At 49.3% G+C, this 15,619-nt stretch overlaps 1 long non-coding RNA gene across 1 annotated transcript; it reads left to right on the top strand.

Annotated features, from left to right (window-relative positions):
* The first annotated feature begins 12,345 nt into the window (after nucleotides 1-12,345).
* LOC103101020 (uncharacterized) lies at nucleotides 12,346-15,016 on the top strand. The gene is made up of 2 exons (XR_001627604.2): nucleotides 12,346-13,120; nucleotides 14,451-15,016. It is a non-coding gene; the product is annotated as an uncharacterized LOC103101020 (long non-coding RNA).
* The last annotated feature ends 603 nt before the right edge of the window (nucleotides 15,017-15,619 follow it).

The raw sequence follows: 15,619 nt of genomic DNA on the forward strand, positions 1-15,619 counted from the left end.
AGCAAATGAGCTAATGAGGATAATTGAATCATCTACCAGGGCTGTGACGAAGATAAAGTAAGAAAATATCTGGCCAGCGCTTTGCCATATCACTATGATGTCTGCTATTCCTTGTTACTGATGTCCCAAAGCCCTGGCTTCATCCACAAGAACACTCTGCTCTGCCTTTCATGCCAGCTCACGCCCCAACCACTCCTTCTCAGCCTGTGTGCTTCTGGTCTATGTGCTTCCACTGAGATTCCTCCCATGAGCTTGAGGCTGCTAATGGATTCAAGAGCTGCCCTTGGCTGTCAACCCAATCCTTCTAGCCCATAGGCCCACCCTCTCCTCTCCTCATACACAGCCAGGTGATATCTCTCATGTCACATCTTGCCCAAACCAATCAGGGCATTAGGCACTAAGGGACACAACTGCAGGCCCCCCATTCTCCCTGCCCCACATCCTTCTTCTGCCCTTTGGGTCCTCCATGGGTTTGATGGTTCTGTGGTCAGGCTGTTCCTTCTGCCCTTTGGGTCCTTCGTGGGTTTGATGGTTCTGTGGTCAGGTTGTTCCTTCTTCTGCCTTTTGGGTCCTCCATGGTTTGATGGTTCTGTGGTCAGGCTGTTCCTTCTGCCCTTTGGGTCCTCCATGGGTTTGATGGTTCTGTGGTCAGGCTGTTCCTTCTTCCCTTTGGGTCCTCCATGGGTCTGATGATTCTGTGGTCAGGCTGTTCCTTCTGCCCTTTGGGTCCTCCATGGGTCTGATGATTCTGTGGTCAGGCTGTTCCATGATTTGTAGCTACATGGCTTACAGGAATGAAGGCATCATCTTAAACTGGATTCCATTTCTCTTGTACAAGACTGGGGACTTGTGGCCAGCCAGAAGTTCATCTGAAGACCTGGGAGTTGCAGAAGGCCATCAACATCAAGTGAAAAGCCAGCAGAGCCCTGGGTTACATTGAGAAGTATACTTGGATCCTGACAAATGGCTCTGTATGTTGGCCATCTGGATACCAGTCTTGTCACCCTGGTCCTTTTCATGAGATTGGAATAATAGTCATTAATTAGAGACCAGAAGGGACCTTGGCAAACATGGAGTCAAATTCTCATTTCAGAGATAAGAAACCCAAGGCCTTCAAAGGCTGTTACTCACCCAAGGTCACATATGGACATGACAGCATCACTGAGATTTTAAACCAAGTCTTCTAATTCCAAGTCCAGGACACTTCTCACCATACAAAGATGGCCCCTTTGTGTCATGGAATCTCAGAATTGGAAAGGATCTTGGAGGCCATCTTGTCCAACCCAAACACAAAGAAAAATTATCTCAATGAGATGTCCTGCTAGGACTCTTACAATTTCCCCCCAAAGGTCTCTAGGAGGAAGGGAACCCAGCCCCACCTGCGTCCCAACCATGTGCTTTGGGAGAGTCTTAATCATTAAGATGTTTCTCCTTATGTTGAGCTGAAATCTGCCATTCCCATCCTTTCTTCCTAGAGTTTTGCTTCCTAGGACAGAGCAGAACAAACTTAATCCCTTCACATGGCAGACCTGTAACACCTGGAGAGCAACTTTGTTTGCCTGAAGTCTTCTCCTCTCAAGCGATGGGTTTTTCTGACTCATCTCCAAGTAACATAAACTTCTATCACTCACTAGTCAGTCAACAAGCATGTATTATTGTGTAGCCAGTCATTGTGCTACAAAGATTCAGAAAGAAGCACCCTGGCCAGCCTTCTGTTTAAAGAAAAAACAACAACAAACTAATTGTATTTGGATTTACTCTGTTCGACATTTTCCAGTTGCATTTTAATCTGTTTTGACAATACTCGGGGAATGTTGGGGGCTGTGTGTTTGCCACCTCTGCTCTAAACAGCTCCTTCTCTATCATGGTAACATCTGCGCTCTAGCTTTTGCTTGAAGACCTGCCCATTATGGAGCCTACTCTCTCCCAAGGGGGCCATTGAACTTAGGAACAACTTATCTTGTTAGCAGGTTTTCCCCTTCATCAAATTGAAACCCATCCCTCTGTCTGGCCATTCTTCAGTCTGTCGATGACCTTCCTGAAAAATGGTGCCCAAGTCCTCATGGGAGGATGTAGATGACAGTCACATGGGTTTGGGTTGATGGGCAAAGATTGGGCACTGTCTGCCTGATTGGAGGGAGATCCATGTGGCCACATCTCTGATCCGTGGGAATATTTGTAGAAGTGGACATTTAACAGGCATTTAGGAAGCTCCAGAGATGTACAAGGCCCTATCCTAGGCACTGGGGGGCCAGAACACAAAATGAAATGAAAAAGGGAAACTCCCCTCCTCCTTGGAGAGAGCAGATATGAATGGATATGAATGGAGAGTATCTGAGAAAGCAGTAAGTCCACAACAATCAATCAATCCAGAGACAAGGAATGGCTGCTGTAGGAAGAGGCACCCACCTGAGTTGAACCTTGAGGAAGCTAAGAACCCTAAGATGCAGGAACCTGGATTGTATACAGCAGGCAACAGTGCTCTAGCCAGGGGTCCTTCATCTTTTGGGGCACATGCATCCCTTGGGCAGTTTGGCGAGCCCCACCGTTTGAAAAGCAAAAAGTCAGATTATGAAGAAAACCAATGATGCTGAAGTTTAGGAGCCCCTTCATCCCCGGAGGAGGACACAACGGATTCCTTGGCCTTTCTCCAGCCTCCTTGACCCTCTCCTGTTACTGCTCACACAGTTCTTTGCCTGCAGTGTCTCTCGCCTGTTGGATTGTAGGTCCTTGAGGGCAGGGACCATCTTTTGCCTTTCTTTGCATCTCCAGGGCTTAGCAGAGTGCCTGACTTAGAGCCGGCCCTTACTACATGTTTCCTGCCTGGCCAGCTCAGAAGGCCGCTCAGGAAGAAGAGAGTTCAGGGCCTCCCTTCCCTCGAGCAGTGGCATTTCTTGCTACTTAATGGAAAGCAATGAAAAAGTGAGCCTTTCAGCTTCTGCTGAGCACTGGGGCTACAGATCGATAGCTTCAGGTTTTTCTGTTTTCTAGCCAGACATGCAGCTGGGAAACATGAGCTCCTCCAGTGTGCCTGGCTTCTAAGCTATGTGGGTGAGCACGCGTCTGGGCAATGTGTCAGCTGCCTTCCTGAAAGTCTGGGTCAAGGCAGTCCATGCCACGGCATTGTTTACTGGATTCCGTGTTCAGCCCAGAGAAGAACATTGCTGTGTTGCTTATAGCAAACGTGTACGTGGTAACGCTGAGCCCAGAATCCTTCATTCCTCAGCAGAGATCATCTGACTGGACTGCCAAGAAAAAAACCCTCCATCTCTCTGGACATGCCCAGGAAGTGTCATTGTTCCGAGCCTTCCCTAGCTAACAATGCTGGGCACCGTGGGCCCCTGGCACCCTTGGGTGGAGGAGTGGGCAGAGGCCTTTCTAATAACTGACTTCCTCAGACAACAAGGAGGAGTGGTTTTCTTTTCTGATTCGGTTGACTGGAACAAACAGCAGTGATCACAGATGAGGCAAGTTCTGGAGATCTAAGAAAACAAAACAATTCCCTCCCCTCGAAGGGCTCCCATTCTACTTGAACGTGGAATCCAGAGCAGGAAAGCAGGGCAGGATGACCTGGGCTTGGCCCCAGGTGACCAAATTTAGGCGACACCAAATTGTAAAAACATCTTTATTGACATCTTGTGTTTGGCCTGGTGGCCAGAGATGTCAGGAAGCCCTGGGCTCCAGGCCCACCTCTGCCTGCGTGCTGGGTAGGAGCCCTTGGCTGGCCAAGGCTCCAAGCAATAAGTCTCAGAGGAGATGGATGTCTCCCTCATGGGAGAACGTGTGTGGCAAAGGGGTAACTCCCAGCTCCACTTTCTAGCTCCCTTTCTTCCCTTTATGGCATCTACCTTGGGCAGCTCTCTGTTGGGTTCTGATAGTCAGTGCCCTTGGAGAGTCCTAACACTGTCTGTCTGTCTTGGGTGGGTCTCATTCGTCCTTGATGGGTCTCTCAGCTTCCAGGGCAGATGCTACCATCAACCACTGCTGTTCCAAGGGCACTGCTATGGGAGCAAAGGAGGAGGGGGAAGAGAAGGGACTAAACATCTGCTAAATACCTACTAGGTGCCAACCAGGGTGCTAAGAGCATTTAAAAGTATTATCTCACTTGACCCTCACTAAAACCTTGGGAAGAAGTTTATCATCTCCATTTTACAGTTGAGGAAACTGAGGCAGCAGAGATTTAGTGACTCGTTCAGAGTAACACAGCTTGGAAGTGTCTGAGCCTGGATTTGATCTCAGGTCTTCCCACCTCTAGGTCTAGCAATCTATCTCCTCTGTCTCCTTTCTACTGAACCCTTACCTATAGTTGCCCATGTAAATCTTCTGGAGTTGGCCCAGTCCCTGACCCATAACAGATCCTTCATCTGAAGATTTTTCTCAGGGGAAGGGAGCAGTGATCAACGTGAGATGTAGAGACCTCCTCTCCCTCCCTCCCCAAGTGCTTCTTCTGGCAAAGGCTTGGTTGGAAATGATGGCGCACTAGATAGACCTGCTAGCAGAAGGTGGATTCTGCCCTGACTTCGTTGTGTTTTATCCACACCCTCCGGGAGTGACTGATTCTCCTGAACCAACCAAGACATTTCCCATGTGGAATCATCTGATTCTGACTGAAGGAATGACATTAGCTTGCCTGATTGATTTGGTGACTCAGTCAAGGAGACCTAGCCGTTGTAATTGCTGTCCTTCATGCTTGAAGGGAAGCAAAACAGCATCCCTGTGTCAGGGTCAATAGGCAGTGCGTCCGACCGTGACTGATGGAACCAAGGCAAGCTGGGAAGGCTCTACCATAGACCGGCCCAAATAGTCCATCTGAAGGTCAGGGATGGAGATGGCTCTATCACGTTTCTTTGGAGCTACTGCAATTCTGCTCGGCTCACAGTGTTGAGTGCCTTCTTTGAGGTGGGCATGCCCTGTTTGACCATCCTATGCCAGTGACTCCCATGTCTGACCATCAACATCAAAGTTCTTCAGGGAGGTCTGGAGAATATGTTTGTATCACATCTTCTGACCTCTAGGTGAATTCTCCATAGAAGAGGACCAAAGTACTCCTCCTCCCTGAACATCCTTGTACTCTCTGTGTTATTATTATTTTTTATCATGGATTAAGAGATCTCTTTAAAGCGATCTAGTCTAGTCTTGTCCCTTTTATAGATGAAGAAATTAACTTCCAAGAAACAAAGAGAAGAGTCCAAAGTTCAAATCACTGGAGAAGAGTAGAATTCAAACCCAAGTTCTCTGACTCCAAAGCCATCCTGTTTCCAGGGAAACAGGATGCTTCTCCATCAAATAGGATAAGGAATGGAAAGGGCTTTGTCATAAAGAGTCTTTATGGATAGAAAGAATTTACTCTAATGATTTCTTCAAGGCATTCAAACAACCTGGCCAGTAGAGTTGGAATGCTTGACAATTCAGCTAGAGAAAGGACCTCATCTGGGTCCCAGACCTGCTTCTCTGGCTAGTGTAAAATTGAAAATCCATTACCCTAAAAAAGAACTACATTTCCCAGAAGCCCACTGACTTCCTGTTGTTCTGTACTTCCTGTGGACAGGGGATATTAGGTAGGGCTGTGGAGGGTCCCGCCCTCTTTGGGGTCTTGGCTCCATGGTAGTGAGTGGGATTTTCAATAGGCTGATCAGCCATGGGCATGTATGTGGTCTTTATTTTGTATTCCTTTTATTCCTTCCTTCCTTCCTTCCTTCCTTTCTTTCTTTCTTTCTTTCTTTCTTTCTTTCTTTCTTTCTTTCTTTCTTTCTTTCTTTCTTTCTTTCTTTCTTTCTTTCTTTCTTTCTTTCTTTCTTTCTTTCTTTCTTTCTTTCTTTCTTTCTTTCTTTCTTTCTTTCTTTCTTTCTTTCTTTCTTTCTTTCTTTCTTTCTTTCTTTCTTCCTTCCTTCCTTCCTTCCTTTCTTTTTTTTTTAAACTCTTACCTTCCGTCTTGGTTCCAAGGCAGAAGAGTGGTAAGGGCTAGGCAATGGGGGTCAAGTGACTTGCCCAGGGTCACACATCTGGACAGTGTCTGAGGCCAGATTTGAACCTAGGACCTCCTGTCTCTAGGGCTAGCTCTCAATCCACTGAGCTACCCAGCTGCCCCCCATTCCTTTATTTCTAATGATCATTAATAAATTCCTTAAAATATAACCTTTTATTAGTAAGATTTAATTTTAATTTTTACATTGAGTGATCTTCAGACTCTTCCTAAGACAATTCACATCTAAGAGATGCCTCACCTGATAAAGGCATCAAAGTCCAAGCGGGGCTTCTTAGCTGTATTCTCGGGGGCCCAGGGGGAGACACCCCTCTTTCTGTACTTGTTGGACCCTTTCATGTAGCAGGCCCCAAGAGATAATATAAGCTCCCCAGCCTGGGTGCCCAGGTTAACGGTTCAGGCAGCTCCTCCTTCCACAACACTGCCTGCCCCCCAAGGAAGGAGATCCAAGATGGTGCTCTTTGGGGGAGCCAATGCTCTTTCTCAGAGGGCAGAGCCAGAACTATGGGTGGATGCTACCAAGAAGGCACTTAGGCTTGAAGGCAGGAAAAACTTCCTAACAATCAGCCAGAGGCACACAAGGTTTAAGCTTTGTTGCCACTTTCTCCATCACTCCCTTAGGGTTAGGTCTGGTCGGTGGACAAACAAACCAAGCTGGATTTGCGTGTTTGCAGGTTTCCAGGTGTAAATGTTCACCATTTAATCATCTGGCCCTCCAGTAAGCACATGGCTGATCCAAATGGTCCAGAGCAATCACAGGATATTCTGGTGGGGAGTTCTTCTGCAGACGCTTAGACTGGACACCTGCTGAGGGCTCATCCACAGACTCTCATTCAAGTTCTCCTCTCCCTCCTTGCCTCTGCCTCTGAAGTTGGTGGGGTTTCCTTCCCAGCTCAGCTTGAAGCCCACCTCCTACAACAGGACTTTCCCAGTCTTCCCAGCTGCCAGACTTTCGTGAAGGCAACTAAGTGGCTCAGTGGATTGAGAGCCAGGTCTAGAGACTGGAGGTCCTGGGTTCAAATCTGGATTCACACTTCCCAGCTGTGTGACCCTGGACAAGTCACCTAACCCCCATTGCCTAACCCTTACCTCTCCTCTGCCTTGGAACCAGTACACAGTATTGAGTCTAAGACAAAAGACAAGAGTTAAGGGAAGGCAAGGCAGACTCCACTTCCTCGGTGTGTATTTTATGTGTTCCTACTTCTTTACATACTGTCTTTGTAGTAGAATGGAAGATCCTTGAGGGCAGCCTCCATATTCTTTTCTTCTTGGTGTCTAGTGCCAGTGCCTGGCACTTAGTAGATACTTCCATGTTTGTTGATTGAAGAATTACATCTCTCAATTCTGTGAGTCTGTGATTCTCCAGGAGCTGCCTGAAAGTTCCCAGAGCCCAATAAATCCCTTCTTCCTGGCAGCAGCGAAGATGCTAAAAATGGCGGGCGGGGAGGAATGTTGGAAACCATTCCTTGGAGGGCACAGACCTCTTTCATAAAGTTCATGGATCATGATGGCGTCCAAGTGCGAAGGGTTTCCAAGCAAGCCTCCCAAGTCTCTCAGATGCCTCTTGAGGACAACTGAGTCAAGAGGAGCTTTGCAGAAGGGTGGCGGACAGACATTGAGGGAGCTGCTTCCTTTGATCAGTGGCCCTTTTCCCCTGCCCTGAGAATACAAGGGAACTCTCAGCAGAGCCCTTTCTCTTCCCCAGCCCACAAATACAAGATTCTAGAGTCGTAGATTTGTGGAGCAGAAGCTTCCCTTCTTTACTCCGAAGGTCCCTGATTTGGGTGTGATGGGTGGCGGGGGGCGGGGGCAGGGAGGGAGGTGAGTTGTGCTCCATTGGCCAGCCTCCCTAAGGCTTGGTCTTTGGGAACAGGAATTTGAGAGATGCAGCCTGACAGTCCATCCCTCTGTGCTCAGCCTGGCGATGAGTTTCCGCAAACAAAGCTCGGCTAGTTCTACCACTGGTGCAAAGTCCTCCAACAGCCCCAGAAATGGATTCTTCTGAACAGGAACCAAAGCAATTGGCCAGTGGCATCTCAGCCCTAAAAAACACAGGAGATTAGCTCAAAGTTGGGAAGATAAGTTCAAATCTGGCCTGAGACACTTAACCTCTGGTCTTGGGTTTGAATTCTGCCTCTGGCTTGTATGAACTGTGGATTTCAGGTAACTCTCAGAACATCTCTTAAGCCAATGCCATTGGAGGAGTCATTGCATGACCCTGGGCAAGTTCTTTAGCCACTCTGTGCCTCAGTTTCCTCCTCTGTAAAAGGAGGATAGTAAGAATATCTACTACTCAGGTGTGATTATAAGGATTAAATGAGATAATATTAGTAGAGCCTTTAATGCTATGTGGCCCATAGTAGGTCCTTCATACGTGTTTGTTTCCTTCCCTCTGCTATGATAATTACTGGCATCTCTGTTGTACTTTTAGGGTTTCCAAAGTGCTTTACAGAAATCCTGTCCCATTAGGATGGAAGCTCCTTGTTAGAAAGGGTTGGTTCCAGTGTGTTATCCTCAGTGCCCCCACATAGTAGGCTTGTTTGCTGCCTTTTTAATCATGGGGTTCGAGCCCTTCAAGATCAATTCTTATCTTTATTTAATGAGGAAACCAAAGCTGATGAACTCGGGACCTGGAACCGTCCATTGGGGCTCAGGAAGAACTTTGGAGATAGCTTTGTCTGGCCCTGCATGGGACAGGCCCCATGGCTGATGCAGAGAGTAACACACTGGCACTCTCGAACTCTGCAGCCCTGGGACGTTGGGGCTGGGACCATCCCATTTTACAGAGGAGGAAACTGAGGTGGAGAGAGGATGGTTTTTGACTTGTCTGAGCTCATATGGCTGGGCAGAGGCCACAACTGGATTTGAACTTAGCTCTTCCTGACTCCAGGACCAGTGCTCTGTCCATGGCATCACCAGCGGCCCATAGGGGTGCCCACAGCAGGCACTGAGGAGGGGCACCATCACCACTGACGAGGCTGAATCCATCGGAGTCCTCTCTCGTGGCTCTAGCCGGGGCTCCGTCCACTGTACTTCGTTGCCCCCCAAGCCCGGCCCCTCCAGGCTCTCCTGGACCGGGCATCAGCCCATGATGGTTCTTGACCAGAAACAAGGCCCTGTGAGGTGAGGCTTGCAGCCTGCCTCTCTTGCTCCATTTGCCCAAGACAAGCCTTTTGACTTTGGCCCAACACAACCAGCAAGTCTAGAAAAGGTTTGACTCCAAATAGTTTTTCTAAAATGGACGTTTTCCACTTGCTAAGTAGGTGCTTTTTCCCTCCAGAAGACGTGGACTCCCTAGAAGTGGCTTTGCCATGTGAGAAAGAGCCAGGCAGAAATTGAAGGTCTGTGGCGGCCTGAGCGGGGGATGACGTGGCCTGGGCAGTTTTGCGCGGCGGCGCTCCTCTCTCTTCTCGGTGATGGCACGTTGCATTCCTTGTTCCAGCCAAGTTGGCCTACGGGATGTTTCTCACAAGTGACACTCGATCTGTCCTGCCGGTGCCTTTGCATCAGCTGTCCCGTGCCTGGAATGCTCTCCTTCCTCCCCTCGCCCCAGAGGAATGTCTAGTTCCTGACGAGGCTCGGCTCCAGGGCTGCCTCCTTCAGATGACCTTTCCTCCTGTATCCAATCATGAGCCATTCTTCTTTCCCTCAAATTATTTTGCCCATCAAGTCACTGTCACAAGGATCTACTCAGTGGACCAGCCATAGTCCTGAGCCCTAGAAAAACACAGAACAGCAAGAGGAGGGAGCCAGCCATCGAGGAGCTTCAGGGGGAGGCACCATGGAAACAGCGAGGTCCACGGGAGCCTGGAGGGCAGTCCGAGCGGCCCATCTGCCTACTGCAGCCCAGGAGGGTCAGGAAAGCCCCTGCAGAAGCCTTGATTGGAGATCATTCTTTTAAAAAAATGTTATTGTGTTTTATTTTCCCGATTATACATAGTATCTTTTTACCTTTGTGTTCCAAAATTGTAACATCCAAATTGTCTCCCTCCCTCCCTTCCCCCCTCCTGAGAGGGCTGGTCAGTAATTTGTTCTGGGTTATACATGGAGGACCTTGGAAAAACGCTTCTCTATTGTTCATGTTGTCGGAGAAAACTCCCAGAAAACCAAAATCCCCCCCCCCAAAGTGCACATTGGAGCTGCATCCAGACTCCAGCCGTCCTTTCTCTGGCGGTGGCAGAGAGCGTCCCTGGGAATTGTCCCCATCATTTACTGCTGGGAGGAGCTGAGGCCATCGCGGCTGACCATCCCGCACTCTGGCTGTTCCTGTGCACCATGTTCTCCTGGTTCTGCTGCTTTCACTCTGCATCAGTTCACGGAGCTCTTCCGGCTCTTCTGAAATCCTCCAGTTCATCGTCCCTCAGGAGCACGACGGCATCCCATCACCAGCATGGACCACAGCGTGGTCAGCCATTCCCCAGTGGAGGGACGCCCCTGTAGCTTCCAATTCTTGGCCACCACAAAGAGAGTCGCGATCGATAGTTTTACACGAGTAGGTCCTTCTGCCTTCCCCCTTTTTTATCTCAGAGATGCAGACCTATGAGTAGTGTTACTGAATGAAGAACAGTTTTACAGCCCTTTGGGTCCAGTTCCAAATGGTGATTCAAGCCAACTCTTAAAGAAAGCCAGGGAAGGCATTGAGGAAGGGATGCGTAATCCAAGTATTCAGAGGAGCCGGGACAAAGGCAAGGAGGTGGGAGATTGGGAGATGGCCATTTAGCCAGGTTTGCTGGAAAGTCTGCTGCCCATGTAGAAGAGGACTGGCCAGATGGGAAGGGGCCAGGCCATGAGCTTTAAAGGCCAAGCAGCGACGTTTAACTCTGATCTTGGACATGGCAGAGAGTCCCTGGAGCTCATCAGGCAGAGGAATATGATTAGCTTTGGGGATGGCACTTTGGCCACCGACAGCAGGATGGACTGAGGAAGGGGGAGAGCAGAGTCAGGGGCTACCGCAGTCTAGTCCAGAAGGGAGGAGAACTAGAACTAGGGTGGCGATAGTGTGAGTGGAAAGAAAGGGACTTCAATGAGATGGCAAGAAGATGGGTGTGAAAGATCTGGCAATGGATGAGCTCTCTGGGGTGAGTGAGAAGTTGAGGATGACATTGAGGGAGACTGGGAGGATGATGGCATCCTGGACCACAAAAAGGAAGATGGAGCGGGGCAGCTAAGTGGCTCAGTGGATTGGGAGCCAGACACAGGAGGTTCTGGGTTCAAATGTGGCCTCAGACACTTCCCAGCTGTGTGACCCTGGGCAAGTCTCTTGACCCCCATTGCCTAGTCCTTACCACTCTTCTGCCTTGGAGCCAAGGCAGAATTTAGGGTTTAAAACAAACAAACGAGGATGGAAGGCAATGGCTGCTCAAGGAATGGAGGAGATAAAGAAGTTTCTTTTGGACCCACTGGGTTCGAGATGCTCGCCGGCTAGCCAGTCCTACTAAGCAGGAGGCACCAGGTGACACAGGACCTGAGCTCAGTTGAGAGGGGAAATGTGGAAGCTTCAGGTTCCAGGCGTGTTGTCCCTCCTTCCTCCCCCTGGACTGTGAGCTTGTCTACGTGCGCCAGAGGCTTGTGGATTTGTGGGGTCTAACTCGGCGCCGCACACAAAGTAGACTCTGTCAAATGGAATTTGAAGCTGAGGCTTCAGCAATCCTGGCATGCCTGGAGCGAGCTTGGAATCTGCCCGGCCGAGGCTAGGAGTGACGAGCTCCAGGTCCGCATGGCAGGACATCCAGTGCTTTCTGCCAGACCCACCAGCACTTCGTTCCTGACTGCAGAAGCATCTCCAGGAAGACTTACACACCCAGCCAGAAACTCCAGGCACCTCATGAGGGGCTCTGCATACAGTAGGTGCTCCATAAATGCATTTGAAAAGGAATAGGATGGAGGCACTGCAGATACCCCAGGCTCTTGCTTAGGAGCATATGATGGTGTCTGTCATAAAGGGGGCCGTCCCAGACCCCCTCAGTCTCATGCAACCTCAGCTCGTGGAGGTGGCTGGGAGATGGTTTCAGAGAGAATCCTAGAACTCTAATGATGTAGCTGTGTGACCCTGGGCAAGTCACTTAACTTTAATTGCTTAGCCCTTACTTCTCTTCTACCTTGGAATTGCTTCTAAGACAGAAGGTAAGAGTTTAAAATGTACACATTTTAATATTATTCATATACATTTTATATGATAACTTAATAACTATTTTCTATTATTTATATGTATATAAACATTATAATAATGAAGAAGGGAAGTGCTTTGGAGAGACTGCTGAGTCCCCACAGACATTCTGCAACTGGTTCCATCTGGCTAATGACATGGCTGGCTGAGCAGCCAGAACTAACCGTGACTTCCCAAGGACTTGGGTTCACCTGGGGTGGGTTTGAGTTGGCTTCCTCAGCAGTCTTGGGTTCGAGGAAAAAGCTAAACAAACCCCCAACCCAAAGCACTCAGGGTCCCCTCGCTGGCCTGGCCCTGAGCGTAAGGCCAGGCACACCCACTCTGTCTGACCAGATACTGGAAAGGCCAGCTCAGGGAAGGAGGATTCGAAGGGCCCTGGGCTTTGTTTTTGGTTTTCCTGGCCCCGTCTAGGCACTTAGAAGTGTTGGTGGACTTCTTGGTCGGGAGACGGAACCGGCATTGATGAGGGGAAGTTGTAAAGGGATGGACCGAAGTTAGATAGTAAGAAAATTCCTTCCTCCTTCGAGCAGGCCTGGAGTATGGGCCGCCATGATGGGGACAGCCTCCTCCATTGGAGATTTCCAAAGGGCGTCTGGAAGACTCCTTGCAGGGTACAGTGATGGAGGCTGGAATCGATCGGAATGTGCTGGAGTCGCCGGTAACTGAGATCCCTCTGAACTCTAGAACGCCGTGTGTGAAACTTAGCAACAACTGGTTCCCTTCAAAAGTGGAATTGTTTGCCCCAGGAAGGGAAGGGTTCCTTGTCCCTGTCCTTGAGGGAAGGCTCTCTGGCCACTCGTCCTGGTGTTGAGAAGAGGGGGCTGTCCAGCTCTGTGGCCCGGGAGTTCCCTTCCAAGGCTGAGATTCTATGACAAGCCGCATGGGGCTGGGGATCGAAAAGCATTTCCGCAAGAATAGATCCATCAAGACATACCTGTCCGCCGTGGATGTGTGAAGTAGATGCTAAAGAGGTAAGTGACAAGTCCACAGTCTTACCAGAAAAATTGGGAAAGCAAATGTGTTTATTCCCCATCATTCCCCATCCTTGTCTGGTCCAGCCAGGGGCCTTTTTGCTCTTCCTCACAAAGGATATTCTCTCTACTTCAGTTTGGACTGGAAAGCCCTCCCTCCATGCCTCCTCCTCTTAGAATTCCCACCCAGTATGGCACTCCAGGTTACACTCTGGGGCCCTAGGCTCTTGGTTGGTGAGTGGTCGCCATCTCTAACCCAACCCAAGCCTAGCTTGGGCGCCATGTTCTTCCTAGTCCACTCCTCTGCTTCCTCCTCCAACCAACACTCTCATTCCTGGAAAGGGCCTGCCGTTCAGTAGTCCCATGGCCCCACTCACCAGGACTGGGACAGGAGCATCCCTCCTGGGCCACCGTTCCCCACCCCCACCCCCACCCCTTAGAACGTCAGCTCCTGGAGAGCTAGCTGGGCCCTCTTGCTTTTGGCGATCTATCTCCAGCACACATCACAGTGCTTGGCACACAGGAAGCACTTAATGGATGCATATTTGTTCTTCCGCATTTCCCAGCCCAACAGTCACTGACTGGTTACAAGAAACTAAAAGTGGAAACTCGACAAACTCCATTTGGTTTTGAAGATCCGGCCTCTCGATCTCAGGCCACTCGGGGACCAGCCGGTAACAGTTCTAGAGTCTTTGCTCTAGAAGAAGGCCTAGAGGGCTCCTCTCATCCTCTCCTCTACAAAAAGCCAGTCCCTGAGGCTTGGGTCCAAAATCCCAACAAATCAACAAATATTTATTAAGCCTTTGCTGTGTGCCAGCCACTGTGGTCAGTGCTGGGAATGCAAAGAAAGATAAAAACATGTTTCTAGGAACTAGCCCAAGGCTGAATTTGCCCAGGAAGCTGGCAGTCTCCCATGACCCAGTCCAGGCCAGGATAGGACCCTGCCACTCTTCTCCTTCTCATAGTGGATAGAACTCTGGACCCAGAGTCAGGAAGACCTGAGTTCAAATCTGGTCTTAGGTAGTTATTAGCTATGTGACCTTGAGCAAGTCCCTTAATCTTCATCTGCCTCAGTTTCCTCATCAGAAAATGAGGATAATAATAATAGGGCTATTGATGGGATAAAATGAGAGAATATTTGCAAAGGACTTTGCAAACCTAAAAGTATGTTTATATTATATATTATGTCACATAGTATAACTAATTCTATACTAATTCTATAATATAATATTAATTATAGAATAAATGATATAAAAGGTAATAATGATGTAATCTATCATAACATTAATTATATTATAGACTCATCATATACTTATTATTATTATTACAGCTGCCTATGTCCCGTGCTCCCCTCAACACTAATGCCTCGTATCCAAGACTCGAATTCCCACCTCCCAGTGCTTGCATGGCCTGTCCTTTGTCCCTTCCAGTTTTCCCAAGTGGGAGAGCCATAGAATGAGGTCTGCGCCTTCCTGGAGAAGACTTGAAATGCCGTCTCTCCTGGCCCAGGAACCCTCCAGCTTCTTCGTGCTTGGCGACACCCTCTCCTTTGGCTGTGGGCATCCCTGCTGGCAGCTGGTCTCAGGATGGAGAGCCTCCTCTGAGAAGCCATGCTGTGGATTTTGCAGGAGCCTCTGGGACCATCCCATCCGGACCCTCCGTCGGGGTAAGGAGGATCACTGTGACGCCACCCTCGGAGCCTCCCTCCTCGGCACTTTGTGCCCTCACAGACCACAAAGACCTGAAAGGGACCCATGGAGACCACTCGCTCGATCCTGACATTTTACAGAAGAAACTGAGCCCCGGAGGGAGACCAGGGACTCTCTCCAAGTCCAATGGCTTCTGAGTGGCAGCCGTGTTCCATGTGTGATCTTTGAAGCAGGGTTTAGACCTTTACGAGCTTTCCTTTCTTTGGTTCTCTCAACCTCTTAGCATGCTCAGATGTGGCCATCACCATTTAGAAGGATGCTGGGTGATACCCAGAGAAAGGGAACTGTGAGAGCCAAAGGTCCCAAGGTTGTGCTGTACGATGTCATGAAGTCCAGACTGCTTCCCAGGTGCTGCATGTTGGGGCCACAATGCAGGGTGCAGGGGAAGAATCGGAGTCCCTACTTGAGATAGCTAGATAGCCCAGTGGAGGCTGGACATAGAGTCAGAAAGACTCAAGTTCAAATCCTGCTTCAGACACTTACAACCTGTCTTATAAATGGAGGTAGATGAGGGTTAAATGGCTCTCCTGGGGTTGTGCCACTAGTAAGTGTCTGAGGCTAGATTTGAACTCAGATCTTCCTAACTCCAAGCCCAATGTTCCACCCACTGAGCCACCTAGCTGTGTTGTTGTTGTGTGACTACAGAGCCCACAATCTCCCTTCTCATTCCATTCTCCCAGTCATCCATGGCTCTGGGGATCCTGAAGGTGGGATGCACATAGGTGATCCAGGGGGATTCACAGCCTGCTCTGTCCCCAGGAGAGCTCATCTACAGCCAGCTGGTCCCCCG

Source organism: Monodelphis domestica, chromosome 2 (genome assembly GCF_027887165.1).
Source record: "Monodelphis domestica isolate mMonDom1 chromosome 2, mMonDom1.pri, whole genome shotgun sequence".
In the NCBI taxonomy this organism is placed as follows: Eukaryota; Metazoa; Chordata; class Mammalia; order Didelphimorphia; family Didelphidae; genus Monodelphis; species Monodelphis domestica.